The sequence below is a fragment of the Apodemus sylvaticus genome, chromosome 4, assembly GCF_947179515.1.
Source record: "Apodemus sylvaticus chromosome 4, mApoSyl1.1, whole genome shotgun sequence".
Lineage (NCBI taxonomy): Eukaryota > Metazoa > Chordata > Mammalia > Rodentia > Muridae > Apodemus > Apodemus sylvaticus.
In genome coordinates, this window is record NC_067475.1 from 81,785,116 (window position 1) to 81,803,219 (window position 18,104).

The 18,104-nt window shown below is 42.5% G+C and overlaps 1 protein-coding gene across 1 annotated transcript in view; it reads left to right on the forward strand.

Moving 5' to 3' along the window:
• Nucleotides 1-18,104, forward strand: part of Fhip1a (FHF complex subunit HOOK interacting protein 1A) — a 233,459-nt gene that overhangs the window by 54,701 nt on the left and 160,654 nt on the right. The window contains exon 2 of the mRNA XM_052180248.1: nucleotides 9,516-9,637. The gene's annotated coding sequence lies outside the window, so the exon portion shown is untranslated. The remainder of the gene's footprint in view (nucleotides 1-9,515; nucleotides 9,638-18,104) is intronic.

Sequence of the window (18,104 nt, forward strand, 5' to 3'; positions counted from 1 at the left end):
CATAGGATAAAGGTGGTATCACAAATTTGTGGGAGAAAGATATTCTAGTGAATCTGGAGTAATAAGATAATCAGGTTATTGTCTGGTGGAAAAGTTCCTCAAATGTTCAGCCCAAATCCATCTATTTTTAAAAGAAAATTTAAAAAATTAACTACATTAGAAAAGAAAATTGGTATATTATTTTATAATTTTATACTACATATGGCCTTTCTCCTAAAATTGAGAAAGGTAAGAGTTTTGTACCTTTAATTGTGGTTATGAAACCCCAACACAACAGGGCTGGAGGGATTGCTCAGTGGTTAAGAGCGCTGGTTCCTCTTCTAGAGGACCTAGGTTTAGTTCTCAGCACCCACACATCAGCTCACAACTGTCTGCAACTTCAGTTCTATGGGATTTAACACCCCACACAGGCATACATGCAGGCAAAATACCAATGCACTTAAAATAAAAACAAGTCATTAAAAAAAGATTTATTTTAAAAAATCAAAACAAAACAGTACAACAACCTCCGAACCAAATCTACATCAGTCAGGAATAAAAAAGTTGGAGATAGCATTTGCTTTTGTTTCATATCCCAAGGGGCCAGTTTTTATAATAAAGAACTCCTATAGCTGTGCAAGAAAAGCACAAGAGTCTGGTGGGAAAAATGTACAGAGGGCACAAAAATAGTCTAGAGGAAGGGAAACGCCAGCGCCTTTAAACATTTGGAGAAATTAGTAACTTTTCTCATCCTAGAAGATGTGTGTATCAGCTTTATGGAGGGACTGTTCATTGTGGTTAGATGGACAGTTAAAAAAGTTTTGTAATCTCTGTAAAGAGAGCATGAGCATAAAAAAGTAGCATCCTTGTAGTGGGCAGTTTGGCAAAATTTACAAAATGTAAAAAAACCATATATCCCTTAGGCTAGGAGTTTCCATTTTAGGAATTTATTCTAGGTACAAATTGTTCAAGATATATTACATTAATATATTCTGTCAAAATCATCCGCATAAATACACTTTACATGAACGATAAAAAGACTTATATAAGAAGATGCTCATTGCAGAAGTGTTGATGGTAGCTGAAGACTGGAAACAGCTGTGGGTTCCCAGTATATTCATTATATTACGAATGAACATTAGAAAGGGCATAGTCACAAAATACCACTGAACATTTTTAGGTAGTAACTTGTAAGTATTGCTAGTATATGTTGCTTGGCAAAAATGTGAGGTTCAGAGCATTGAATATGTTTATTTGTGTAAAAGACTTTGTTTGTTGGAGACAAAGTCTTACTATGGAGCTAGACTAACCACAAATCTGGGTTAAGGTGCATGCCAACATACGTGGACTTGGCCAAGATGTTCTGCTTACATATAAGGCCAGTGACAGCTTTTGGGGAGAATCCTTTGCTATCTTTGTCGCAGTCTCCGTAGGGGTGGTTAGTTTTCATTTTACCCACAAGGTTCCTTTGCCTCACAAATAGAAGCGGAGGGCTGTTTGACTGTAAGAACTGCTTAATGGGACTCACTCTAAGGTGATTCATCCAGGAATATACTTCCTGAAGTGTGTTTCCTGGTGACTGGCAATACGAGTTCTGCAAACAAAAGCAGCCTGAAAGCATTGAAACTCTAGGTTGAACAAAATTAAGCTTATTTTTCCTGTACCTTACAGGAAGCATATACAGACAAAAAGCACTTCCAAAATTCATTTGATCATACATTTTAAACATTAACTTAAAAGAAAATTTATATGTGTGGGTGTTTTGGATGCAGGTATGTCTATGCACTCTGTGCCTACTGGGTGCTCAAGGAGGCCAAAAGAAGGCATCAGAGCCCTGGAATCAGAATTACAGACAGTTGTAAGTAGCCATGTGGGTGCTGGGAATGGAACCCAGGTCCTCTGCAAGAACAGCCAGTGCTCCTAACTGCAGAGCCACCTCTCCAGCGCTAAACAGTAACTTTTGAAAAGGAACATGAAGAGCTGTCATGTTGGAAATATTACTTTAATACTTTTGCTTTGTTTTTATTTTTAATCATTCTGTATGCTTGTACTGGTTATAGTTTTTGTAAAGTTGACACCAGGTGGGGTCATCTAGGAAGAGGGACTCCAACTGAGAAAATTCCCCTATCAGACTGGTAAGTGGATAAGTCTATGGGGCTATTTTCTTGGTTAATGACTGATGTGAGAGGGCCCAAGCTCCTGTGGGTGGTACCACCCCTAGGCAGGTAGTTGTAGGTGTTATATAAAATCTAACTTAGTGAGCTATTGAGAGCAAGCCAGCATGTAGTGTTTCTTTGTAATCTCTGCTTCAATTCCTGCCTTTGGGTTCCTGCCTTGCCTGAGTTCCTGTTTTGGCTTTCTTCAGTGATATACTCTGATAGGGCCATGTAAGTCAAATAAACTCTTTTTTTTCCCCCGAGTTGCTTTGGTCATGATTTTTTTCCACAATAATAGGAAGCAAACCAGGAGAATGCTTTTTATTGTAATAATCACCAATGGAGCATAAACTATTTTGAATGAATAAATGACACAGAGCTCTATTTATTCTGTAGCAACATCATTTTATAAGTGACTTATAAATCAGTACTTGGATTTATTATTTTTGGTACATTTTTATTGATTATTTGGAAATTTCACCTACTGCATTCCTATCACATTCACTTCCCAGTCATCCCAGGTACTGCTCCCACTCTTGTGACCTCCCCCAAAACAGAAGAAGAAGAGGAAGAAGAAGAAGAAGAAGAAGAAGAAGAAGAAGAAGAAGAACAAGAAGAAGAAGAAGAAGAAGAAGAAGAAGAAGAAGAAGAAGAAGAAGAAGAAGAAGAAGAAGAAGAAGAAGAAGAAGAAGAAGAAGAAGAAGAAGAAGAAGAAGAAGAGGAGGAGGAGGAAGAAGAAGAAACAGCTACCAAAACCAGTACTCACTGGAGCATGCTCCAACTCCCCTTGGTCTGTACATTAAAGAAAACTGAGTCCCTCCCCATCCCATCCCCACAAAAAGCCATCAGTCATGAATAGCTACACTTCAACATCTCCATCCCAATTTTTCAGAGTGCTCTTCAATGGTTTCCTGTCTAGACTGTTTCTTTTTGTGTGTGTTGGGGAGTGTTGCAGAAGAGAGGTTGAGCCAGAAGCCTTCTTCTGTGTCTCTCATTCTCAGCTGTGAGTCTTCAGTCATTGATGACACTGCAAAAGAAGCTTGCTTGTCCTTTCCAGGCAGCAGCAGCAGCACAGATAGGAACTTACACATGGTTTTTGGTGATGGCAAGAGCCACAAACCAGCATGGCTTTAGTTGGCAACACAGACCATAGACATCCCCGTGGTCACATCCCCATGTGGTAATATGGGCCATAGACACCAGCGTGGCCCCTGGTGGCAGCACAGATTACAGTATCAACATTGGCATTGGTGGCAGCTTAGCACATAGACACCAACATGGTCTCATTCGGCAGCATGGGCACAGACATTAACATGGCCCTTAACATGACCCTTCCGTGGTAACATGAACCATGACCAACAACATCACCTGTAATGGGAGCACAGACCATGGACATCAACATGGCCACTGGTCACAGCATGAGACATGGACATGGACATGGATTCAAGTGGCAGCACAAACCACAGACATTTCAATGGCCTTTGGTGGCAACATGGCCCTCAGCTGCAGCAGGGCTCTGGACACCAGCATGGCCCTTAGCAACAGCATGGAGTATGGGCACTGACTGATTTTTTTTTTTTTTGAGATGCTGTGGTTCTCCTCTTTCTCACATGTAATATCTTTCAACTTACTAGTTGGTTGTATAATTGAGACTTCCTCAGAGTCATAAATTTGCACTAACAAGATGTTACATCCTGTGGAACTGGAGTAACAGGTGTTTGTGAGCCTCCCATTGTAGCTGCCACAAATCTAGGTCAAATTATACTAAGGTTTCTTGATTGTAGTAGACAATTTTGTATTTTTAATAGGATGTTTCAGGGATTGATTGAATGACTGTTGAAGACTAAAGTCTCATTCAATTAAGCATTTCTGAAAGCATTGAAAACGGTTGCTGGCCATGGGAGGGTGGGAGGAAATCAATAGGTGGGTTGCCCTGGACAGTAGCATCAGTGTGGGAGGTCAAAGACACGGCTCCCAATCCATTTCCCATCTGCTTACATTTGCATGTTTGATCAGGCTACCTAGCCCTCCAGGCTTCAGTTTTATCATGTGTACATTCAGGGACTGGATTTTGGAGACCATCATGGGCGCCTGTATTTAAGACTTTAGGGCATCACTAGGCTGTTTAATGGAGTCCAGATTGTGTGTCTGTGTAAGCTTCCACATATGAGTACCATCTCTCACTTGCCCCAGTGCAGCCATTTTGGAGAAAAAAATTATTCAACAACTAGTTCCTTGTCAACTTCAGATAATGGGAACTTGTTTGACAGTTTTCTTTGTGTTGGTTGATTTTGTAATCACCCTTTGGGAAAGCACATACAGGTTTATTGCAGTAGTGCTGTAGATGAATCCATGTCTGCTGAAGAAAGACCCTGGACACTTGTTTCTCATATGTGAGAGGAAATTCATAATGTGGATGTTAGCTAGCATCAGTCTTTAGTTGGTGATTTTCCTTTCTTTTTGTCAATCCTCTGCCTACGAGCAGATTTCTGAACTGCACAGTTGAGGCCTCAATTCACTGGATTTATGATATCTGGAAATGAGCTTTAAATTTTGTTCCTGTGTTGAAATTAGGGGTGTGACATAGCTATTACAAGAGGCGCCTGTGAGCCTGAATTTGATTTTGTTATGTGGAGGTCGGATGCTTTGTTAGAAGGGAAGCCCTTGCCTGGGGAGAGATCTGAGTGTGACTGAACTGTTAACTGCCCGCTTCCTCCATTTTTAGAAGGAGACATATTTTGTTTTTAAATGAAATGACAAGCGAGAGAATTATCAAGACTCAGTGAATTTTAAGAATCTCCTTTCAATTTTTTCAAGTTCCATTTAACCTTGCTTCTGATATCATTCTGTGCATTACTGTCAAAAGAACAGCTGCCTTTGAAGTCGGGAAGCCTCGCTGCTGGCGGTCACGATGGTAAAATATAAGGAGGACTTTCAGTCAAGTCCTTGCTGATACACAGTGAGTCCTTATTACCCGAGTGAAAGCACGTGTGTGTGTGTGTGTGTGTGTGTGTGTGTGTGTGTGTGTGTGTGTGAGAGAGAGAGAGAGAGAGAGAGAGAGAGAGAGAGAGAGAGAGAGAGAGAGAGAGAGAGTACCTAAAGACCCGGAGTGCACGGGCTGATATATGATAATGGCCACTGAGAGGGGAGAATCATCTCATGAATTAGGGATGCCCTTTCATAATTCATGAGTTGCAGGCTGAGGAGGACGTGAAATCACCTGAAAAGCATCTGGAAGCACTCTGTAATTTTTAAAAGGCAGCCAAAAAGCCTGTATCTCTCCAGTACACGGTGATAAAATTGTTTGCGTGGAATTCTGGGGGGAGTCACATGTTACTAGCTAAACGACTCACTATTAAATATGCTCCGAGATTTGATTATGAGATGTTGCTGTCTCTTCTGAGGTACTCAGTAGGTGACTGATTGATTAATGCACAGACGGTGGGTTAGGATTATTTATTGGCAGGTGAAGCATTTTTTACGCTATCTAGTCTTCATGCAGGCATGTTACTGGTTACTCCAAAGTGTGTCCAGTTTTGAAGATTAAAGTCGTGTTAACCCCCCTTTCCTTTCCTATAGCCAAAGGCACTATATTTCAAACTTTGAAGCTATGTCTATGTATGTTACACACAAGATCTCTTCCAGTAAGTTCTAGAAAGTGATCTTTTATATTGTACTATTGCAGAAAAATTGTGATGTCAATGAGTGGTTTACCATCTGGGTCTTGGACAATTTTCAATACACAGAGCTATGGGAAGGATGCATTTGTTCTCTGACTTGGATTCTTAGCTTAACCCTCTAGAGATGGGAAATATTATACCCAGTACTAAGAAAACTTGACTTCCCCTCCCTGCCGTGTTTATGAGTAGCTGTGGTCACAAGTGATCAGAGCCCAATACCTATCTTGAGCTGCCTGACTCCCTCTCTCCCTCCCTCCCTCCCTCCCTCCCTTCCTTCCTTCCTTCCTTCCTTCCTTCCTTCCTTCCTTCCTTCCTTCCTTCCTTCCTTCCTTCCCTCCTCCCTCCCTCCTTCCCTCCCTCCCTCCTTCCCTCCTTCCCTCCCTCCCTCCCTCCCTCCCTCCTCCCTCCCTCCCTCCCTCCTTCCCTCCTTCCTCCCTCCTTCCCTCCTTCCTCCCTCCCTCCCTCTCTCCCTCCCTCCCTTCTTCCCTCCCTCCCTCTTCCCTCCCTCCCTCCTTCCTCCCTCCCTCCCTCTTCTCTCCCTCCCTTCCTCTTCCCTCCCTCCTTCCTTCCTTCCTCCCTCCCTCCTTCCTTCCTCCCTCCTTCCTTCCTCCCTCCTCCTTTCCTTCCTCCCTCCTCCTTTCCTTCCTCCCTCTCTCCTTCCTCCCTCCCTCCCTCCTCCTTCCCTTCCTCCCTCCTCCCTCCCTCCCTCCCTCCCTTTCTTCCTCCCTCCCTCCTCCTTCCCTTCCTCCCTCCTCCCTCCCTCCTTCCTTCCTCCCTCCCTCCCTCCTTCCTCCCTCCCTCCTTCCTCCCTCCCTCCTTCCTCCCTCCCTCCTTCCTTCCTCCCTCCTTCTTCCCTTCCTCCCTTCTTCCTCCCTTCCTCCCTTTCTCCTTCCTTCCTTCCTTTCTCCCTTCCTCCCTTTCTCCTTCCTTCCTTCCTTCCTTCCTGTGTCCTTCCTTCCTTCCTTCCTTCCTTCCTTCCTTCCTTCCTTCCTGTGTAGTTCCTGGCTGACTTCTGATTCATGGCCTCCCTGCTCAGCTGGGATTACGGATGTCACCAGACCTTGAATGCTTCCTTCTCTATAGAGTAAATGCCATTTGCTCGTCTTATATAAACTCATCAAACCTACCAACCAGTAACAGAATTATGCAAGATAAATTATTGCAGTAACAGGTGTAGTTGACTGCTTCTTTGTCACTGAGCATTTAAATGTTTTCCTTTATTAAAATTACAGTACTTATTTTCTTAAAAATGGTTTTCCTTGCAAATTTTCTCCAGCTTTTAATCCATTGTGATGTTGAGTGATAAGTTTGTGATTTTACCACGTATTTATACTAGTTTTACCTTCCACGCCTTCAAGCGTTTGGGGTTAGTCCTGATAGATACTCTTATTTCTGTTTGGATACCTCCAGCTTAGTTGTTGCACAATAGGGATGGGCTCATATGTCTGTGTTGTAAGACTCGCCTGTTTGTCAGGCCTGATGATAGACAACATGTCTGAGAACAGAGCAGACTTTGGCCAGGGAGAGCAAAAGTTAAACTTTCAATTTTTCTTATCTAGATAGGTACTAGGGGACATTTTGGGGATATCGCACATTTTTTTAAAAGCTTTTCAGAAAAATTACTTTGATCCCTTTTTGACTTTATATTGTCTTGTTATGTAATGATGCTGTTGATTTATGGTGTGGATTTATTTAGCTTCAAATGTTTTTATTCTTTTATGAAAGCAATATATAATTATTTTGTAACACTTACAAGATGGAAGAATCAGAGTCGAAGAGGCGACTTACAGATTGAAAAGCACTTGTTCTCACAGAGGACTCAAGTTGGATCCCTCCTTCCAGGCATCTCACAGACACCTGTAGTTCCAGCTCTGCAAGAGCCAGTGTCCACCTCTGGACTCTGGGTCCTGTATACGCATGGCGTTCCTTCACATAGACAGACTTGTAGATAAAAATAATGAAAATCTTAAAGAAGATGGAAGAATTTTTTGCTACTTTCTGCTGCCTAGTAGGGTATTCATGTTTTGAAATAAAAATATGCTTTTTACTTACTTAAAAACTTAAAAGTATTTATCTTTGACTTTTCATATATGCATATATGCATATAATGCTTTGATCACAGTATCACCCTTTTACCATATTTATTCTGCTCCCATTCTCTATGGTTTTTCCTTCCTAACCAGTCCCTAGCTACTTTCATGACTTAAAAAAAGTATTAGGGTTGCTTCTATGAGTGTGTGCATGAGGTTATTTATTGAACTGTGGACTCAATCATGGCTATAGCACTAAAGAAAACTGGTTTCCAGTTCCCCAGCAGCCATTAATTGCCCATACCTCCTAATGAACCTCATAAACCCTTTATTCATCCATGATGGAATGTTGATTGACTCAATGTTTTGTTGTTGTTGTTGTTGTTGTTGTTGTTGTTGTAAATCTTGTATAGGTAACCACAGCTTCTGTGATCTTATGAGTGCAATGGTCATGCCATGTCTAGGAGAGCAGTTCATAGCACCTCTCTACATCTATATCTTTTTACATCTTCTTTGGGATGTTCTTTGAGCCTCGGATGAAGGTGATAGAGATGTCTCATTTAGGGTGAAGCACTCAACAGTCATTATCAGCTATTTTTACCAGTTATGAGTCTCTGCATTAACCATTGACCACTACAAAAGAAGTTTCTCTGACCTATGGATGTTGCAATGTTTAATCTTAGTTATAAACTTGATCTAGAATCTCCTGAGGGAGATACTTCTGGGCTTGCCTGTGGGGATTATTTGGACTAGGCTAATTGAAGTGGAAGACACATCCACTATGGGTAGCATCATTCCCTGGGCTGGGGATCTAAACTATAAGAAAAAAAAAAGGAGCCAATCTCAAATAATCATTGCTTTCTGCTTCTTGACTGTGCACACAGTGTGACCAGTTGACTTCTTGTTACCAGTTGGCCTGTGACTTTCTTGCCGTAATAGATTGTATCCTGAAACTGTAAGCCAAAATAAAACCCTTTCACTCTGCCTTAGGTTGCTTTGGTCAGAGTATGTTATCATAGTAATAAGAAAAAGTAAGAATGACAGGTATAAACATAAATATTTGAAAACCATTTGACAACATGTCCATTTGGGAGAACAACAACAGTAAGTTCTTCTACTAAGTCTATTACCTTCCTAACTTTTTTAGAGAAAAATTTTATTTAGCAAAAATAGGCTTTTGCTAGGTTTGCAGAACCAGGGCTCATTTTCCTCCTATGGAGTGGGTCCCTAATCCAATTAGAAAGCAGTTGGTTACCTTCATCACCATTGTGCCACTATTGCACACGTGGGCATATCTTATTGGCAGGTCAGTATTAATAGTTCACAGGGTCCTCCACTGGGTGAGTTTTACTCAGTGGCCTGCAGAGTATCTTCTGGCACTATGAAAGCTAGCCAGCAGGGAGGAAGCTTGCAGATCAGTTTCAGCTTAATTTCCCCATTCCCTGCAATTACACAGTGTTGTGTCTTCAGCAATAGGATCTTACCATCTAGTTCAGGGGGCCACCAAGAATAATGGCAACCTCTCTGAGACTGCCCCATATGTTTTTATTTTTATGTTAAAAACAAATGTGAGCTGAGGACACCTCACCCAGCACACAAATAGAAGGAATGTAGATTTTTATTTGTAGTTTATTATTAGTGATGACGAGACATTTCCTTCCTTTCTGTAGATTTTGAGTCTTCTGGCGGGTTCTGGACAGAACCAAATGTTAGAGAAGTCCTTTGTGTTCTCCTGAAAGGTGAAGCAAACAAATACAGCTCAACAGTGTGCTACTGAGGAAAGCATTCACAGGTAATGTTTTTCTTACTGTGCTTGTTAGTTTGAGCCTGTTGGGAGTTACCTGGGAGGGGGAACCTCAGCTGAGGAATTGCTTTCATCAAAACACACTGGCCCATGGGGCATTTTCATGTTTAGTGATTGATGTGGCAGGGCCCAGCCCACAGTGAGTGGTGCCAGCTCATGTAGGTGGTCCTCAATTTTATAAAAAAACAAGCCTTGGAGCAGATCAGTAAGCAGTGCTTTTCTGTGGTCTCTGCTTCAGTTTCTGCCTCTGGGCTTCCCTCAGTTGGTAGACTATAAGCTGTAAGATGAAATAAACTTCCTTTCCAAGTGGTCATGGTCTTTATCATAGCAACAGAAAGCAAGCTAGGATGTTTATGGGGCTACTATTGTTATGTATCCAGTTATATTTAATAAACTAATTTTAAAATCAGTTCTACTTGAATATATCTGCATATCCAGGTGAATATTATCATGTTCAAAACAGTTTTTGAGAATTTATTTTCTATGTTCTACTCAAATATTTACAAAACCTTTCTTTGGGAATGCATTCTGAAACCCCCCTCCCCCGCCACCCTTGGCATTCTCTTAAGTATCCTGTTTTCTCTGGAGGCATCTGTCAGCACTGTGGCACTGTACTTGAGAAACAAGGTAAATGCTTTTGGCTAAGTAGAAACACTATTATGTTGAACAAAACCAAAAAGAAGAAATAGTATAAGGCAAATAGTTTTCCTTTTTCTTGTCTCTGTGTGTAATTGAATCCCTAGAAGGGAGTGTGCGTTTAAATAGTGATGAGATTGCTAAAAAAAAAGTGATTAGACCATGTCATTTACAGAGAAACATTATTTATTTGGCTTATAAATATTGTTGTTCCTTCTTATTAAGATCAATCAATCTGTCATGGTTTTAAAAATGTTACTGTATTAATCAGGTTAAATAAGGTGATATCCAAACTCTTATGCTGTATACCTCTCAGGCCTTTTAATTTGCCTCTTATACATGACTCCCTGCAGGTGTTTTGGAATGTTTCTCAAAACATTATCAGAGTGCTTGTTAAAATACACATTAAAAGTTTCAAATCACAGGGCTGGTAGTAGAGAGAATGCTTAGCATGAATGATATCCTTCACACACTTATAATTCAGATTACTAGATTCCTGCCATGACAAGGGCTGGAAATCTATTTTATGAGTGTCACCAAACATTGACACCTTGTAAAGGACAAACCCAAACTTCTATGTATGTGTGCATATATATGTGAGTGTATATACATGTATATACAGTTGGACATATCTGTTTTATAGTTATTTACTTGATTTTGCTTTGAATGCAGTAATTTAATATGCTATTTTGACAAAGGTTGTATTCCCAAGTAACTTATAAGGTCAAATTGAATATATAATTGGATAAAATTGAGTAAAATATTTGAACTTTATAGCTACATTAGAAAGGGAAATGTTTTTCCCTGGATGCAAATGGACAAGTCTACTTTTTCTCCTCTATACTCCACATACTAAGTTGTATTAAGATCTACTTTTGAAATATCCTAGTAAATCTAGGGCAGAGACATTAACAGGTGGCATCGGAGGCCCCTAGAGCCCATGCTGTGCCGCACTGAGCATCCAGTACAGCATCTCTCAGTGACAGTGACGTTGTGCTGAGGTTGGGCTGTGGTCATGCTTTGGAAAGACATGATGCTTTCTTTCTGCTGTCCTGAGATCTTCTTGTGAGTGCTTCAAACCCTTCAAATGAAAGGAAATATTAACATGAAATGAAGCAGTTTCTTTGGTAGGAAACTGTTTTCATTTTATTCCTGCAATTCTATCTTCTGTTATTCTCTGATGGTTTCCAGGACCTGAGTGGGGCCAACATCATGACAGTAAAGATTGAACACTAAGGAGTCCTGTTAAAACTCTGGATCCAGCCCCAGCTAGTCACATTGTAGCAATGTTTGGAACCTGTTCCTGCCTCTTGGTTCCAGTAGGCACTCTTTGTTGAAAGAATGATTCTTAATAGTGTTTTTGGTTTTTTGTTTGTTTGTTTTGTCTTAATGGTTATACTCTAAACATTGTACTTTTAAAAATGAAGTGTTTTGTTTTTGTTTTTGTTTTTTGGTCAAGGTCAGGACATTTCGAGCTGCAAAGAGAATATGAGCTATGAGAGCAAATATTATATTAAACATACAAGACTTAAATTCTGATGGGGATTCCTGGAAGTCAGAGGGAACAGCATGTGCGTAGGAGTGACAATGACTTGGATAGTGAAGGGATCTAACATTCACATGCATGTCTTGGGAGGAAAAGATAACAGGCACTGAAGGCGCACAGCAGGACAAGGTGGTAAATGGATCTGACAATGGACTTTAAAGCACCCAGGCAGCACAGCATAAAGCACGCGGGACCGTCCTGAGGAGGCACCGTCAGCAGAATGTAACTGTTATAATTTTGGATGTTCACAGCACAATAAGACAAATAGCAGGCAGACAGAGGCAATTACAGCTATTCCGAGCTGTTGAGAGAGAATTACATCTTTGAATATACTATTTGAAGGTTAAGAGCTTCCTAACTAAGAGAGGCGCAGTCAGAGCAGCCTTGGAATGCAGCCTTGGTGCTAGCATGCTGGGGCTGGGATTCATGCAGAATGGTGGAGTGACAGGGATGCCTCTGAGGTCTCTCAGGCTCTGTGCGAGCCATCGGGAGGCCACCGTAAAAGATGATTTTCAACAACAATCTGTCCTCAAGAGTTGTTTGGGACTAGGGTTTCCTAAGTAAATAACACCAAAGGATTTTCCAAATGAGTTATGGTTGGATAGTCAAGCAGCTACATACAAAGCAAAACCCAAAAAAACAACAAAAAAATCCCAAAATACAAAAACTAAAAGTCTGAAGTTTAAACATTCTTATTTGCACATGCCTCTTTATAATCTCTTAGGTTTGAATCTATATCTATTTCTTTTGCGCATGAAGTGCTTTTGTTTGTTTAGCTATTTCATACAGCTTATGACCCTCATAGTTTCATTCCCTGTTGTTTGGTTTGTTCCCAGCATTTAAGGTCTCTTCTAATAGACCTGAATAGTTTAGAATAGTTATGTTTGATTATGTGTGCTGTTTACTTTTCTGAGTTTTTTGTTTGTTTGTTTTGAGACAGGATTTCACTCAGTAGCTCAGGGTTGCCTTGAACTCATGGAAGTCCAAGTGCTGCAATTACAGGTGTGAACGAGCCACCACACCTGACACCTGTTTTATTTTCAGCATAGTTTTTGAAATATCTTATCATTTTGGTGTTTGAGTGCTCCTGTCACACTTAGAGAACATCTCTAACATCTTCATGACAGGCTTCTACATATTGGCCTCAGATGAGCCCTGTCATCCTTACTTAGATGCACATTCTGGGGTTAACTCAGAAACCCCTAGGGCAGAGCCCAGTTTGTGTTAATGAGCCATCCTGTGGATTCCAGGGCAGGTTGGAGCCTGACCCTAGACCTGTTCCATAGCTATGTGCTGTTGCCTATGTCCCATGTCCCTGCCCTTGGTCCCCTCAGCAGGTAGATTAGGGCTTCTCAACCTTTCAGAGCTTGTTCACAGGCTTACCCAAATCACCCCCTTAAATGAAAACAAAGCAACCCATCAAAGAAAAGAAAAACAAACACTTTGCCTCACGTAGCCTCAGGACTCAATGACCTCTGACCTCACACTCTGTTGGCAGTTTGGCTGGTTTCAGATGACCCAGTTCTTGGCAGTCCAGTCAGCTCTCTGAAATAGTTCTCATAGCTGCGGTCTAGACTAGGCAGGTATCTGTCCTTCTCCAGCCTCAGAGCCAATGTGGTGAAATGGCTCCTTTGGCTTGGTAACTGAAACCGAGAGGCCAGGACTTTATTTACAAACAGCAATTTGGATTCTTTTTCATAAAAACCAGCCGTGTTCGATTTCTTTCCTTGAAAAGTCTGATTTTTTTTTCCAAATCTACTCAGATTACTCTTCCCCCGCCCCCCTGAGACTTGTTCTCCATGGTACAGGATTTCTCTGTGAAAAGAGCTTTTTAACCCTTGTAAACTTAAACGTTTCCTAAGCTCTAGGTTGTCCATACAAATCATTTAAACAGTGGCCCTAGGGAGACCCACCCCTCACTGCCCTGCTCTATGTGTGGAGTCTACGATGGCTCCTTAGGAGTGATACCTCCTTCATCTCATCATTATTAACGTTTTTTAGTCTTTAAGTGTATTCTTATTGGGATTGATATTTGCATGTCTTTTTCTAGTCTTTTCCCTCTGTCTATCCCTTGACTAGAGGAACTTTGTAAGCTTTGGTTTTTCTGTAGTTTCTTCCTGTGCTGTGGGCAGACTCCAAGGCCTCACACATGATTAGAATGTATTCTACCACTGACCTACACTCCCAGAACCCCACATTTTGCCTCCTACAGGAGCCTCCAAGTTCTCCTTCAGTACCCATTGCTTTGTGCCTGCTATGTTGTCTTTTGGTTGCCACTCTGATGCTAGCCTGTAGCAAGGTGTGTCCGTTCCCACAGCTCTGTCTCTCTTCCCAGCCACCTACGAGCTGTTCCAATCTGGATGCACATCCAGAACGGAAGCCATGGTTCTCCCCGGATCTGTGGCCCTGTCAGTCCCCCTGTCTCAACAAGAGGCACCACTACCTATCAGCCTAGTGTTTCTAACATTTTCTTGGTATTTTCCATGTTACAAACCAGTGTTTAGAAGCTTTTTGTAATTCTGTGAGTCCCAAGATAAATTCTGTAATCTTTGCCATTACTTCGCAGGGGAGGGAACCAAAGCACATACAGTCAAGCTGTTTTCATGGGCCACAGAGCTATCAGTGGAGGCAGGGTTCAAGCCAGACTGTCTTTCTGCAGAGCGCAGGGTCTAACTCCTGTGCTCTCCTTCTGTCCTTTCTTAGATGTTGTGCTAGTTAGGGTTCTTATTGCTGTGATGAAACACGATGGCCAAAGCAACCTGGGGAGGAAAGGGTTTATTTGGCTTATACTTCCACATCATAGTTCATTACTGAAGGAAGTCAGGACCGGAACTCAAATAGGCAGAATCTGGAGGCAGGACCTGGCAAGAGGCCGTGGAGGAGTGGTGCTTACTGACTTACTCCTCTTGGCTTGCTCAGCCCGCTTTCTTATAGAGCCCAGGACCACCACTAGGGGTGGCCATGCCGACACTGGACTGTACCCTCTCCCATTGATCACTAATTAAGAAACTGCCCTAAAGGCTTGTCTGCAGCTCAGTCTTATGGAGGCCTTTTTTCAGTTGAGGTTCCTTTCAGGTGACTCTAACTTATGTCTAGCCAGTATGGGTGACAAGACTAGAGCCTTTTGACTTTCTTTCTTAACTGTGTCTTCATCTCTGCATTGTATTGTAAGGGTCCTAGACTGGTTCTCCATCTCCTCTGCCTCTACCACTATAATTAATGCCCTTCCCATTCATACGCTACTCTCTTTTTAAATATTTAGTGTTATTATTCTTCCTAGTGTTAAATGTGACATGAACACACTTCTTTTTTAAACATCCCAGTTCTTGTGCTGTCAGTTACTCTCAAGGCAGACTTCCTCTAGAGTCTACTTCATTGTTAAGGAAGCCCTTCCAGTTCTGGGCTCCAGATGGTTCTGAACCACTCCATAAGGCAGAGAACCGAAAGAGAGTCAGTAACGCTAGTGATACCGGACACTCGGAGGGGTAGAAAATTAGGGAGAAATGATGGGTTTTGATTAATCTTTGCCTATTTTAGTCCTTATTGTGATGAAAATGCGATAAAGGAATTCATTATCTAGTCTAGCAGAGGAAACAGCCTACATTTTCGTGGGTCCCCAGCAGAAGGCTGCTCCATTCCACCCCTCTGCCATGCTGTGTTTTGACCTCTGTGGTTGACCTTGCCTTCCGGAAGTACGCCTTCCCTCTCCTCCCTCTGAACTTTCCCATCCCCTTGGGAGGCCTTCTCAGATCCCATTGACTTCTTCATGTTTGGGTGAACCATTTTTCTGACGTACTGCCAGAGCCCCATTCTTTCCATGTCCTGGAACTTGTTAAACGTTTTAGTTGTCTAGTTGTCTCTTTTAGACTTGGTGCTGAGTCTTATTTATTTCTGAGTTTTTGTCACCCAGTACAGATGCTCAATAGGTATTGATTGTTTGAGAGAATCAGCGAGTATTTAAATGAGTCAAATAATGCCTGCCACTGCTTTTATCTTACTAAAGTGCCTAGCAGGTGATGTGTCAGGCCAGAAGTAGATTCACCTGTAAGTAACCATCAGAATCAATAACCAAACAGATTAGGGGACTATTTTTCTTCCAAGTAAAGTAAGTGTGGAAGCAGACTTTCCTTGGAGGTGAGCGTTCCTTTGACTGTCAGACTGCACTGCCCCCCAGCTTTCTGTGCTACTGTGCTGGGCTATGATTCGTGTCCTCATTCCTTGTTCTGGAGATGGATAGTAGAACTCTGCTGGCTGTAGTCTCTCCTTCCAGGAAAGATGCGAAGGCCAAGATGCCAGCTCTTGCCAGCCTCCTGTCTACCTGCTCCCATCCTCTCTTAGGAACTTTCCTAAAGGCCTTTCAGGATACCACCACTTATTGTATATACCCGAGGCAAATACCCAGCAGGCCTATCATGGCTGTTCTTCTAGCTGCCAGAGGAACTAGGAGATTGAGATTTTTGCATGGCTTTGTTGATTATGATTGGAGTTGAGTTAATATTGTTGGGAAGAATAGAGGATAACCGTCTGTCTATTACATAGGTTAATACGATTTCCTCTTAAGTGAACATAGGCAGTTTTGGAGACTATTTGGATAGCTAACCTCCTCCCTTCCCCTCTTCTACCTATCTTATCCCTCCTACCTTTCTTCCCCTCCACTTCTTTCCCTTCCCTTCCTTTCCTCCCCTCCCTTCTCTTCCCTCCCTTTCCTCCCCTACTCTCCCTTTCCTCCCCTCCACTCCCTTTCCTCCCCTCCCCTCCCTTTCCTCCCCTCCCCTTTCCCTTTCCTCCCCTCCACTCCCTTTCCTCCCCTCCCCTTTCCCTTTTCTCCCCTCCACTCCCTTTCCTCCCCTCCACTCCCTTTCCTCCCCTCCACCCCCTTTCCTCCCCTCCCCTCCCTTTCCTCTCCTCCCCTCCCTTTCCTCTCCTCCACTCCCTTTCCTCCCCTCCCCTCCCTCTCCTCCCCTCCCTTTCCTCCCCTCCCCTCCCTTTCCTCCCCTCCCCTCCCTTTCCTCCCCTCCACTCCCTTCCCTCCCCTCCACTCCCTTTCCTCCCCTCCACTCCCTTTCCTCCCCTCCCCTCCCTCTCCTCCCCTCCCTTTCCTCCCCTCCCCTCCCTTTCCTCCCCTCCACTCCCTTTCCTCCCCTCCACTCCCTTTCCTCCCCTCCACTCCCTTTCCTCCCCTCCCCTCCCTCTCCTCCACTCCCTTTCCTCCCCTCCACTCCCTTTCCTCCCCTCCACTTCTTTCCCTCCCCCACTTCCTTCCCTTCCCTTCCCTTCCTTTCCTCCCCTCCACTTCCTTTCCTCCTCCTCCTTTTGTGTCTACCCACTTTTCCTCTTTTCGTTCTTCTTCCCTTTCTTTGGCAATGCCTTTTTTTTTTTTTTTTTAACTCAGGGCCCTCTTCATGCTAGGTAAGCATTCTCTCACAGAGCCACACCCGTTTCTTCTTTCAATGCCTGCACACTATGTGTAATGGTCAGATTTGGTAATAGGTATATCTATTGTCTTAGACATTGTGATGTCTATTCTTGGTTGTCAACTTGACTACGTCAGGAATTAATTATAACCCAAGTGGCTGGATAGGCCTGTGAGGGATTTTTTTTTTTAATTAAATCATTTGAAGTGAAAGTCACACTTTTAATCTGGATTTTTTTGAGGTGAAGATCCACCTTTAATCTGGGTCACACCTTCTGCTGGCAGCCTATATAAAGGACATGGAAGAAGGAAGCTTGCTCTCTGCCTGCTTGCTCTTGCTCAGAAGTCCACTTCACTGGCACTGGAGCTTGTGTCTTCAGGACTCTGTCATTTACTGACAACTGGCTGAGACATCCAGCCTCATGGACTGACCAAATGCTGGATTCTTTTTTTTTTTTAAATTAATTTATTTATTATATGTAAGTACATTGTAGCTGTCTTCAGACACACAAGAAGAGGGCGCCAGATCTCATTACGGATGGTTGTGAGCCATCATGTGGTTGCTGGGATTTGAACTCAGAACCTTTAGAAGAGCAGTCAGTGCTCTTAACCGCTGAGCCCTCTCTCCAGCCTTACTATTGGGTTCTTGAACCTTCCTTGAACCATTGCTGGACTGGCTGGACCACAGCCTGTAAGCCCCTCTAATACATCCTCCTCCCCATCTCTTGTTCTGTACATTTTATTCCCCTAGAGAGTTTTGACTAATACAGACATCTATCTTTTTCTTTTAGGTTGAAAAATATTTTAAAACTTTATATAACTCTCTTACTGTGCTACATAAAGACTACAAATTCTGCCTC